The 13077-nt window shown below is 40.7% G+C and overlaps 1 protein-coding gene across 9 annotated transcripts in view; it reads left to right on the forward strand.

Annotated features, from left to right (window-relative positions):
* LDB2 (LIM domain binding 2) overlaps nucleotides 1-13077 on the forward strand; it is a 388081-nt gene that overhangs the window by 34247 nt on the left and 340757 nt on the right. The gene's annotated exons all lie outside the window — the stretch shown is intronic.

A 13077-nucleotide genomic window follows, 5' to 3' on the forward strand; every position in this document is an offset into this window, starting at 1 on the left:
GTTGAGAACCCTGAGCTACAGTGATCTGGACAAAACTGGCTGGGTTAGGACTGAACGTCACAAACCCTACATTCCTTTTTTTTTTTTTTTTTTTACCTTTTTCAATCACTTTAATGAGTCTGTTCTTGCATTTCCTTATCTGTAAAGTAGATAGAAGATACTAGAAAGACTCCAGTGGTGAGACAAAAATTGTTCTGAACTTTTCAATGATTATTTTTAATAAATATGTTCTTTATAGTCTTATTGTCAAGCATGAGGAGAAGTTCTTCACACCTAATGAAGTAAACTTCTTGCCGGGGGCGGGGGGGGTCCTTTTAGTTAATATGTCAATTACCTTTAAGCTCCAGAATCCTTGTTTCAGGATTAATGCCTACCTTTTTGGCAAATGATTTTAGATTGATTTTTTTTTTTCTGTAGCCATAGTTATGCCTCTGGGATATTCAAATTTTTTTCACTGGGCAGATAATGGATTCATGTGGTAAAGAACCACAGTGTTGCTGAGATCAGTATATTGCTAGATATGAAATAAATCCACCAGCTGCAACTTAGTCCACAAATGTGGACCACTGCCAATGTTGCTTCAGCATTATAGAGTCTCTCATTGAATAGGTTGGTCATGAAACAAGTGCTATTTGAATGAGATCATCTTAGAACACTTTGTCAAGGAGCCACAGAGCACTGGATGGGAAAGACCACTAATTTTGTTCAGACTACCTGTACTTTTACAGATGGACAAATTGGGGATCAGAGACGTTGAGTGAGTTGTCTGGGGTCGCACAGCTGATGGGTGGCAGCCTTTGGGCCCTATTTATAAGGGCATGGACATTTATTTATTTATTTATTTATTTTGTAAAAGATTTTATTTATTTATTTGAGAGAGAGAATGAGATAGAGAGAGCATGAGAGGGGGGAGGGTCAGAGGGAGAAGCAGACTCCCTGCTGAGCAGGGAGCCCGATGCGGGACTCGATCCCAGGACTCCAGGATCATGACCTGAGCCGAAGGCAGTCGCCTAACCAACTGAGCCACCCAGACGCCCGGGCATGGACATTTAAAAACTGACCCCTTGCACCATGCTGGCATCCTATATTCATAGATGACTGGGCAGCATTTTTTTTTTTTTTTTTTTCTGAGAAGAGGTGGATTAATTAGACACCTTTGGGTTTCCATGATATTCATTGAACTGAGAGGGTTGCACATCTGTTCATACAAAACATTTGTTTTCTTTGTGACAGGGTCTCTCTGTACCTACTCAAGTGATCAAGGCTCTGAACTGGTCTGGAAGCGCTTTTAAACACATTTTTTAAAAGTCCCATCAGTATTTAAATGGTACAGGAAAGTACAGGTAAAGGAAAGTGCCTGTGGGGTCGGCAGATAATATTACTTTCCAGGCTACTGAAACCTATCTATCTTTCTCAGTGTTTGTCTCAGCAGAAATCCATAGTTAGGAAGATCCATTCCAGCTAGGTTAGGGCATTGAAGAGTGACATTCTTTGTGCATTCTCCCCGTGTTTGTAGTGAAACAAGGGCCATCTTGCCAGAGAGGGCTAGGGCTTTGCATCCTATCTCCACGACCGAGTTACCTCTCTGAGAGGTTTCATCCTCTGTCAAATGGGAATAATAATAGTACTTGTCTCAAATGATTATTATTTGTTTAAAATTTGTGTTTTGCATCAGGCCTGACAAATGATAAAAGCTCAATATATATTAGCTATTATTTTTAAATTATTGCTATCATTATTATTATTTCATTATGAAATGTGTCATCACATAAGAGGTTTTCAACAAACGCTACTTCTTTTTTTGAGTAATCCTCTGCCACCAAGTGACTGTGTGGCCGGGACAAAGGCACCCTCCTCTTTGGGCCTCAGCGTCCTATTTTGAATGAAATGAAACGAAGATGGCCGCTCCCACCTCTACCCGTTCTCTGTAATGAGTCTCTTGAGTGTCTGAATCTGGTCCCACCACAGTTAAAGAATCCAAAGTGACAGTGTTAGGGGGAAAAAAAAATAAAAGCGATGTGAACCTACTGAAAAAAGAACATTTCTCACGATGTTGATTCCATTGTGAAGTGTCGCCCCTGTAATCAAATAGAAGTAATTAGGAGGGGAAAATAGGAATGAGGCATCGCGGCAGCTTCTGTATTGCCATATTGCTTATGGCTTTCAAAATGCAGTTAACTGGCTCCTATTAACGGGCACCCGGATGAATCAGGCAGGCATACTACCAGCCTTGACAACAAGAATGGGACCCTTGCCCTGCAGGGCCATTACTCAGGGAACTCGGCTGATCACAAGTTAAAGTGGCAACACGTTTCAAGGACAAGTCATTCCTCTCGTCTCTAGTGTAGAGGTCTGCGGGAGGGCTTCCAAAGACCAGAGGACACTTCTGTGACTTACTGAGAGTGTAACTAAACCCCTTTTCTGCACTCACTTTTGTCAACTGTGAAATGGCAAATATATTAACAGTCATGGAGGAGGCAGTACTTGAAGGAGATGATGCCCAGCATAGTGCCTGGCACATCGTAATCTCAAGAAACGCTATGCTGTTATATAGTATATAAATAGTATTTACATATTTATATATTATATTTATATATTTATATATATAAATATATATATAATATATATATTTATATATTTATATATTATAACAGCAGTATATAAATTATTATTTAAACGTAGGGGTTGAGCCAGGTTCTACTGGAGGCTTCTTTTGGTTTAAAAATGTATGATTTCGAATTTGGAGGGTTGGCTGATCACATGGCAATTAGCACAGTCTTCTAATAAAACTTAAAAAGTGCCCCAAAGAGCGTGGGCAACAATACGGAAAGCACTGTGTATTGACGCAGTTTGCAGAGTTCAATAAATATTGTATTGGGTCCAGGGTGGGAAAAGGATGTTGCCAAAATAATTGTGATGCGATAGTCTAAAAAAATAAACGCAACAATAGGCCAGTGCTGGCCAGCAGGAAGCCCCAACAATACCCCCACCTTTTTCCTGTACCTTACCCGGAGTTCCTTCCAGGCGACCCAGATAACCGGCGGGTGATAACGCCGGGACCGGGTTCGGTGCCAGCTGAAAATAGAAGAATTCATGTCCAACTGTTATCTGATCAGAAAACGGTCTTAGCAAACACCCTTCCCAAACTCTGTTTAAGAAAGTCCCTGGTGGGGAAAAGGCCCTTTTCCCACCTGCCCGGCCCCGCTGTGCACGGTGACGCGGTGCTGCTCACCCGGAACGTCAACGCGGGCGCACATCCGGCTCAGGGGCCATCGTCACATCCTGCCCCGAGCCCCGCGGGGAGCACTCGTGCAAACAGCAGTCCCTTGCCGTTGGAGAGAGCTCCGGGCTTCCAGTGTGCTCGCCCATACTTGACTCCGGTTAACTCTGGAGGAACTCCTGGCTGTGACGGTGCCCTCCATGACTTCCTGTCCCCCTCTGAGCCTCAGTTTCCTCCTCTGTAAAGTGGGAGATCCTGATCGTGGCACTCTCGTTGGGGTCGTGGTGGAGATTACGGGAGATCAGGCGGGGAAGGTGTGTAGCAGCATGCCTGGCATTACTTGCTGTACTTTAGTCACCAAACAATAATTATTAAGGAGAATCCTGTGGGGGACAGTATTCTCTCCAGGTGAGCAGGGAGGAGCCCGAGGCTCATTCCATCAATGTATTTATGGAGCATTATGTCCCGGGCACTATTTTCGGTTGGGTTGAGGGGAGAGATTGTAAGCAAATGCACATATAAACATACCATATACTGGATTCTGGTAAGTGATAAGATTAAGGTGAGGAAGGGAAGAGAGAGTAAAGACGCTGGATGGTGATGGTCTGCTCATTTAGACAGGATAATCAGGGATAGCCTCCCTGATGAGGGGACCTTTTAGCAAAGACCTTCATGAAGTGGAAGAATGAGTCTTGCCAACATCTCAGGGAAAAGCATCCTGGCACAGGGAACAGCCCTGCAAAGGCTCTGCAGCAGGAGTGTCTCAGTCCCTCACAGGGAAGGATAGGGCACCCACTCACTCCCTGGGTGCCCAGAGCAGGTGAGCCAGGGCAGCAGTAGGAACTGAGGTCAGGTTGAATGAAGTCAAGCTTTGAGGCCATGGTGAAGATTTATAATTTTATCCAATGGGAAGCATTAGAGGCTTCAGAGCTAAATTTTTTGTCCGAATTGAACTTTGTATAAAGCTCGCCCTGGATCCTGTGGAGGGAACAGTTTGCAGGAAGGCAAGATGGGAACAGGGCCATTGATTTGGAGATTTTTTTCAAGTCAGACGAGCTAAGATGGTGATTTGGATGGAGCTGGTGGCCATGGAGGTGGCAGAGATGGTGACAGACTAATGAATAAAAAGGGAGCTTTAGATCCATTTATTCTCAAGTCTTAAAGAATTGCTGGTTTGCCAGGGGATAGAAGACATATCAAGGCAATATTAAACTCCATACACTCCAGAGATAGTGTTCTCTGGGGATTAAGAAGAACAGGGATCATTATGGGCTGGCATGGTCAACCAAAGCTTTAAGGAGAATGTGACACTTCGAATGTAACTCAGCAAATTTTAATAGGCAAAGAAATGAAGGCAGGAAACCACTTAATTTAAAGAGATCTATATGAGGAAATACACGAACCAGAACAAACTTAATGTTTAAAGTCTCTAAATATTTAGGTGGTTCCTAGATTTTTGCTATATAAAGTAATGCTTCAGCCAACATCTATTTATTAGCTATGTGGCTTTAGACGAGTTACTTAACCAATCTGGGCCTCAGTTTCTTCATATATAAAGTGGACAAACTGTCAGTATTTACCTCATAGGACTCTTGTGGGAATTAAATGGGTTAATATATGTAAAGTGGTGAGAACATTGCCCAGCACATATTAGATACTATATAGGTATGAGCATTTCTTTAGGGTAGGTACTTAAAAGCATAACAACTGAACATAGAGTATACAGTTTTTATTTTTTAGTTTTTATTTAAATTCCAGTTATTTAACATACAGTGTAATATTAGTTTCAGGTGTACAATTTAGTGAGTCAACACTTAAAACATACAACACTCAGTGCTTATCACAAGTGCACTTCTTAACACCCACCACCTGTTTCTTATTTTTGTTGCTTATTACAAATGGTATCTTATATATATATAAGGCTTTAAATATAAATAAGGCTTTTTCCCCTTCTTTTAGTCTTCATAGCAAAAGTTTGCCAACCTCTATAGTAGATACAGCCTAATTGTCCTTCAAAATGACTGTACCAATTTATGATCCCTGAAGCAATCAAAGTATGTACTCTTACCAACACTTGATATTATTAATTTTGAAAATTTTAGCCAAGTTGATGGATTAAACATAATATCTAAATTTAATTTGCATTTCCTTGGCCAGAGATTCTCAGAGATTTTGGTCTCAGGACCCCCTGTCACTCTTAAAAATTTTGAGAACCCCTCAGAGCTTTTACTTCTGTGGGTAATAGCTATCAAGAGTCACCATATTAGAAATTAAAGCTGAGAAATTAAAAAAAAAAGTTGCTACTCATTTAAAAATAACAGTACTAAACCTATTACATGTTAACATAAATGACATTTTTTAAATTAAAAAATTATATTTTCACAAATTAGAAGCTAAGTGAGAAGACTGGCATTGTTTTGCACGTTTGCTTTATAGAATGGAGTCTTATAAGCTCCTGCATGCAATCTGCTGATATGTTGTTTTGGTTGAAGAAAGTCTGTAGAAAATTGGCCTTGCATAGATTTGTTGTTGGAAAAGGGAGGAATATTCTAATAGGCCTTTGAAATAATTCTTCTTTGTTCCTCTACCAAAACTCTACAAGTGATAGTTTCTTGAAGATGAGCTTCAGTGTGGAATGTGAAACCTTATCATTGAACTTTGAAAGCTTTGTAATATTAAAATTCATTAGTCTATCTTGCACTTTGAATGGATCTTTCACCCACTCATGAATTTGTAATACCATGTGTAGGTTATTTGGAAAATATTTGTTCATTGAATTTTGCCAGTCTTCCAAATCTGACATTTTTCATTATGCAAGAGCAAAAAAAAAAAAAAAATCACATTTGTTAATATCACCACCAGTCTCATCAGAAAAGTCTTTAAGTATTGGGAAGCTGTCAAGCTCAGAGTGGCAGATATAGGTCTACCATAATTTAATTTTTGCTTGAAAGCTCAAAGTTTACTGTTGGCAACAAATACCGTCAGTTGTTTTCCTTGAAGTGATCAGCTCACTTTGTTCATTTCGGAGAAAATGTCTGCCAAATATACATCTGAATAACTATAGTTTGTCAGTTCTTTCAACTAAAATGGTATTGAATGAAATAAGCCTCTAGTGGAGCTTACAACAATCACACAAATGCTTTTCCTAGAGATAGCATTCATGCTTTTCTCATTTTGTCACACAGAGTAATAAAAAGGCAAATACTCAATGGTGGAGATATAATGCAACTTATAATTTTTACTGCTTCATCATATTTTGTTTTTAACTCCAAGTGCATGGTGGTAAAGAATGCAATCACTCCTCTATAGTTGCTACCAGTGCCATGATTTGTGCTAAGGCTCCCCAGGTTTTGTTTGTTTTTTTTTCCCACTGCTGTTGTGTGCTCTCAGTACAAATGTCAACAGAGAAAAGAGTGAATAACATAAAATTATGATAAAAATAGTTTTGATCTCAAGTTTTTCCTGAAATGATTTTGAGGACCATTTGAAGACTGCTGACCTAGATAATACTGAGGTTGAGTATATTTTTCTCTGTGTTTTCTTTTGCAACCTGGCTATCCATATCTTTTGCCAAATTTTTTATTTGGTTATTTAATCTGATTTTCAGAAGTGATGTATATATTGAGACTAGAGCTCTTTGATATATGTATTGCAAATATTTCTTCACCAATAGGACCAAAAGCCTAAATGATTATGTGCTTCCATATAGGGTAAAATATTACATTGCATGGAATAATATAGAATACACTAACCTAGGAAGGCCTAAAAATTATTGTTTAGTGTAAAAAATTGGCAAGTTTTAGAAAATGTAGAGTGTATTACTTATAAATTCCTTTCCCCCATACAAACGTTTTTTATATGTGTATATATATAATTGTATAATTGCTACATATTATATAAAGCATATATACACACACATAAATATTATGTGTGTAAAATATGTATATGTAATTGTGTGTATTTAAATGCACAGGACAATAAACAATATCTTGAAGGATAAACATCCAAATTATAAGACAAAATGATGATAATAATTTTTTTTTCTTTTTTTTTTTTTTTTTTTTTGTGGGGCTTGAACTCACAACCCTGAGATCAAGACCTGGGCTGAAGAGTCAGACACTCAACTGACTAAGCCACCCAGGCATCCCAATAATAACTATTTTAGATGGAGGGAGAGGACCTACAAGAGAGAGTTATATTGATTGTGACTTTTGATTTATTTGATATTTTAATATTTTTATAAGGAGGCTATATTTGTGAATTTATTAACTAAAATTCATAACTTTTAAAATTATAGAAACATGGCTTCTTAACCTTTCTAGCATAATATCACATAAGGAATAGTATTCCCCTATGCAATAGGAAGAATTAGAGTGCATACATACTTGAAAAAATAAAAGTGGTTTTTGGAAACTAAAGGGCTTTTTATCCTTTGCTCCCTACTGAGAAGTGGTGCCTACTGATCTTGTTATGGAGATGTGAGCCACAGTTTTTACTAAACTTAAAGTGACCTTTCCTTTCTCCCTTTTCCAAATTTTGACCAACTAATATAAATAAGCCTAATTCAATATTTATATGAATTCTCTGGTATAGTAACCACTGTTACTTAAAATATTTGGATCAGTTTGTTGGATTTAAATATTAGTGACTGACTTTTACACTTTTGTAACCACCTAACTTTATCTTTACCATAGGAAAATAAATAAAGCTAAGTTTTCAGCCCCAAAGGAACCATTTAGAGATTTAAAACAAATGTTACTCTTGTATTGAGTTCATATAAGAAATGAGATCATAAAACCCTAAAAATAACTGATGTCAAATTAGGAAAAGCTGGAGCAAGTTAATTTCCTAGGTATGATCTTCTGAAGTTATGCATACTTCCTCTCTTCCCATGATTCATACCTTATAGAACATGGGATTGGTAATGATCCTTGATGTTCATGTAACATCTTTTGTCCAGATGATTCTCCAAGTGCTTTATGGATGGATTTCCCTGCATGTGGCAGTACCTAGCTCAGCCCATGCATATAAAAATTTACCACTTCATTGTGCAACAGATGGGTGTGAGGAGGGGAGGAAAGTTCCATCCTGTTTATCCCTTCATGCCCCGGGAGCTCCATGACTTACCAGCAGAAGAAACATTTCCTTCCTCCGCAGTCATGGGTAAAACACAGGATACCTTTGCCATTTTTGTTTAAATGTCTCAATGCTCTTGGTAAGGGGTGGAACAGAGAAACTAAAATGTACTTAGGGTGTCTGCTCTATGCCAGGCACCCTGATAGGTCCTTCGCACGTTTTAGGTAGTCACATCTTCATGAAAACCCGGTGAAGTTGTTACTGGATCTAATTTCCAGCTGAGGAAATGAGTCCTGCCTGAGATCCCAAAGCTTGAATGTGACAGAATCAGGATTGCTCCCAACTGTTTGGCCTTAGAAATCAAGCAGGGTCATCCCTATCTCTTTCCTGTTCAAGATGGTAATAACAGAGCAGGTAGAGGAACGTTTCTCAGAAGTTTTTTTCTTTCTCTAGCAGATGGTGGCGCTCCTGACCACCTGACCTGCTTCTTGTCCTGTTGACATGGTGGCCATTGTCCTCAGCCATGTTGTGGTTGCTATGCTCCTCTTTGTTTAATGGCTCATGCCTCTCAGGTTATTGTCAGACTGTACCTTGAGCCTGCATCCCATTGTGGCCATTGCTTTATTTCTCTCCTGCCCTTTCTAAGCCAGTGTTTTGAAAGGATTGTCCACGCTTGTCTCCGCTTTTTTCCCATCTGTTCCCTGTGAAGGCCCCGCAGCTTGACTTCCGCTCCCCTCCCGCTGCTGAATCTGTCTCTCAGAGGCATCACTCACCTGCATGTTGGCAAATCGAATGATATGTTTTGTGTTTACTTACTGAGCCTTTCTGTTGTGATTGCCACAGTCTCTACTGAGAAACTCAAGACTCTTGGTTTTCATGGGACTTTTGTTCCAGTGTTTCTTCTACTTCCTTGACTGTTTTACTGTTCAGAATTTCCTTCCGGCCATGTGTGGTATACTGCGTCTTGTTCCTAAATGCTTGTGAAAACCTACTGGTAATCTTTCAGAAACTCTGTGAACTTGCTGATGTCATGTTGGTAGCTTGAAATTGGCTATGGTGGAGAATTGACACATAGAAATTAACAAGTGTTAAAAATCAGCCCCCCTTCAACCCCAAGAGCATTAAACATTCACCAGCATCCCACTGCTTCAAACCCCCCACCCCCATAAAGGAGGGTATTTCCTATTCTTAACAAGTTCCCCCTCTTGATACATTCTTTCTGGGTGATATCTTTCCCTCCTCAATACAAACACACACACATGCTTATGGTTTTGAATGTCACCTCTATCATCCATAACACCCAAGTATCTACCTGCAGACCTGAACTCATTCCAGAGTTTCAGACCTGTATATCCAACCACTTCCTGAAAATGCTCATTTCGATGTTGAACAGACATCATAAGTTCATCAAATCCCAAACTGAACTCGCCATTTATTCTTTTCCTATGTCCCTTACTTCATTTAATAGTTCCACTATCCACCTTCCTTCCATTCCAGAAATTTGGTATGACCTCTTTCTCCGAAGCTGGTGATGTTGAGTGATGGTTTTGTTTTCTTTTCTTTTTGATTCTTAGACTGTTCAAATTTCTGCAGTGTGGGAAATCTGACATCCTCAAATCCTGCAAAGTTTCTGCAGTGAAAACAGCATCCTCCTCTGTGCTCAGGAAAGGGAGGAAATAAGCTCATTTAAATTAAGCATCTCCTAGATGCCAAGACTTTTAGAAGCTTTTCCATACATAAGTTTACTTAATTTCTGAATACTTCTATGACATAGATATTACCATAATACTTCCGCATGTAGGAAAAATTGAGCTTCAGCTAAAATAAATAGCTTGGCCATGGAGCACAGCTAGTAGATGGTAGAGCTGTGATTTGGATAGGTCTATTGGACTCCAAAGCTTGTGATCCTTTCATTACCCCGTGTTGCCTCTGGCTAGGTGTTTCTATGTGTAGGAAACTGCTCACTGGCAGCTTCAATAACAGACTCACAGAAAGGGCCTCTTACCCTTACCCTATGCAGGAGCTCCAAAGGCCCTCGTTCTTTCTAGTGTTGCCTTTGTGTTCTCCTACATCCAAACCTTAACGCCCTCCAAAGGACCTTTGTAGCATAGCACCTGTTGAAATACCTGGATGAATGGATGCCAGGTTCATTAATATTTTTTGGAGTTTTTATTTTTATTTATTTTATTTTTTTAAGATTTTATTTATTTATCTGACAGAGAGAGACACAGTGAGAGGGAGCACAAGCAGGGGGAGCAGGAGAGGGAGAAGCAGACTTCCCGCCGAGCAGGGAGCCCGATGCGGGGCTTGATCCCAGGACCCTGGGATCACGACCTGAGCCGAAGGCAGACGCTTAATGACTGAGCCACCCGGGCGCCCCCATTTTTTGGCGTTTTTAGGCTGAATGGGCTTCACTTTTTTGAGAACGTTGTTACAGGCACGGTTTTGAAAAAGGCCGTCACCAGTATGGAAGTGCCACGCATGAGATTAGCCTGTGCACCAGGAAGGGTCGCGTGTAGCAGAGAGCAGATGTAGAGCTGCCTTCCAGATGCTGACTCTCCAGGAGGGGACAGGATCTCCACCCATGGTAAAGATGGTCAGAGAGTGACAGGAAGGATAATATGAACAAGAGCTCATGTAGTCCTGATAGTCATTTTCAATGGCTACACTTCAAAGAATGTGCTCGTTTTTGATAAGGGAACAGTCATGTCATGAAATGTCACTTGAGACCCCATTAGTCACTGTATTGTTAAGTGGCTCCCAAAGTGTTAATACATCAATTGGGTCAGAAGGATTTGAAGGAAGTTACACAACTCTCTAGGAACGCTCCCCAGTGAGTCACTCGGCTCCTTAGCTAGTGTCTTTGTGTTCTCCCTGTGTGGAATTTGGTCATGATACAGTATATCTAACATGCATTCCATTTGTATTAATTAAACAACTGCTTTATGCCAGACATAAAAGCGATTTTTGAATGAAGCAATGAAGGAGATTGACACAGTCCCTTTCTCATAGAGCTTGCTTTGAACTAAATCAATTAAAAAAAAAAAAAGAAAGTATCAAGGACTGATCTAAGTAATAGGAAGAAATAAGAGATACCTCTCTAACTATCCTATTCCAAAGTAGCCCCCCTATGTTTGGGGCTACTTTGGAATAGGATAGTTAGAGAGGTCTCCGCCTGAGACATTGATATTGAAACAAAAACTTCCATGCAAGAATAAGCCAGCCCCGTGAACATCTTGGGAGAGAACATTCTAAGTGCAAGCCAATGGCAAGCACAGAAGGAAAAGGAGAGAGAGCAAGCCAATATGACTGAAGCAAACAGCCTGAGATTTGATTTGAGAGACAGTTGGGGGCTGGAATTTAGTTGTCCTTGTAGAGCAGGAGAAAGAATTTCAGTTTGGGATTCAGTTGTGGTGCTTTGGGAAGCCTTTGGAAGGAGACAAGTAGGGGAGTGGTATGATTTGATTTGCTGTTGATACGTCATTCTGGCAGCTGTGCAGACAGTGAATTTCAGGAAGCAGGGAAAGAGTGTGGACATTTTGGGGGCTTCTCCAGCGCTGCACACTGGAGACAAGATCCTGGAGTGGAGGAGGGTGGAGGTGGTGAGGCTGGGGAGAAGTGAATGAATTTGAGATGTATTTTGCTGATGACTGCATGTGGGTGGTAAAGGAAAGAGAAGATTCATAAATTCGTCTTCAGTGAATAGGTGGGTATTGGTGCCATTTACCAAGATGGGGATTAGTCTGATGGAGGTGGGAGAAAGCTTAGGGAGGAAATGGTTGCTCCTAAATCTTAGTGCACAGCCCTGCAGCCACTACTAAATTCCTGTGCAAGTTGAGGAGGGTTAGGCTGCCCGCTGCTTTGTTGGAGGTCTGTAAAAGTGAAAAAGTCTTCCACATACTAATCTAGGCTCTGCCTTCTTGCAGCTTCCATCCATGTGAACATTCTTGTTTCTCTGGAAACACATGGAACACATCTGCCGTCTCCTCTAAAAAGTTGTGTTAAGTAGTCGGATACTGAGATTCTTGACATTGTTTTAACGCATTAAAATTTCAAATTAGTTTGGGTAAAAATGCCATTAATTAAATCATGGTATGTATCTGTGGGACTTCTCCAAACCGACTGTGTAATCTGCACGGAACCGTGTTACGTAGCCCTGGTTTCCAATGGAGTGAGAAGTGTGTGTTTTTGTTCTTTTTCTTGTGAAGATCAAATGAGAGAATGCTCCTTGCTCTGCCTGGCAGCTGGTTGGAAGGTGCTCCCAGCAGTGTTGACACCACCTTGGTTCATTTCACCAGGTTGCTGCACGTGGGGTGGCTTCTTTTCATTCGCTGGGTGAATATTTATTGGACTCTGGTCATGGCCATTTGCCCTGTGCTGAATAAGGCTGTGACCTCGGGTCAGCTCCTGGGTACGCTATCTTCGACCACTTTCTTGGAAGGAATTTTTAGGAGCATTCTCTATCCTCCAAGCCATTTTCACTGAGCTCCCCTCATGGGGGTGGGGGGCTGTGATGGGAGCACCCTATTGCCACGCACTCCTAGGCCAGTGCCCAGGAGAACCTTTGCTGGTGGCAGTGACGTCAGGCAGCTCACAGCCCCAGAAAATGAGGCCATTGGGAGCGACATCCCCTTTTCTTTCTCAAACCTGTCCCCGGTCTGATGGCTGCAGCTTCCACCCGGTGACTCCACAGCCCCAGTCCTAGCTACATGAGGACATGGGGGCAGTGATAAATGTTAAGCAATGACTTGTTATCAAGGCTTTTCATGTAATTTTGTTTT

This window comes from Mirounga leonina, unplaced genomic scaffold (assembly GCF_011800145.1).
Source record: "Mirounga leonina isolate KUSES-001 unplaced genomic scaffold, KU_Mleo_1.0 Mir_129, whole genome shotgun sequence".
Taxonomy (NCBI): Eukaryota; Metazoa; Chordata; class Mammalia; order Carnivora; family Phocidae; genus Mirounga; species Mirounga leonina.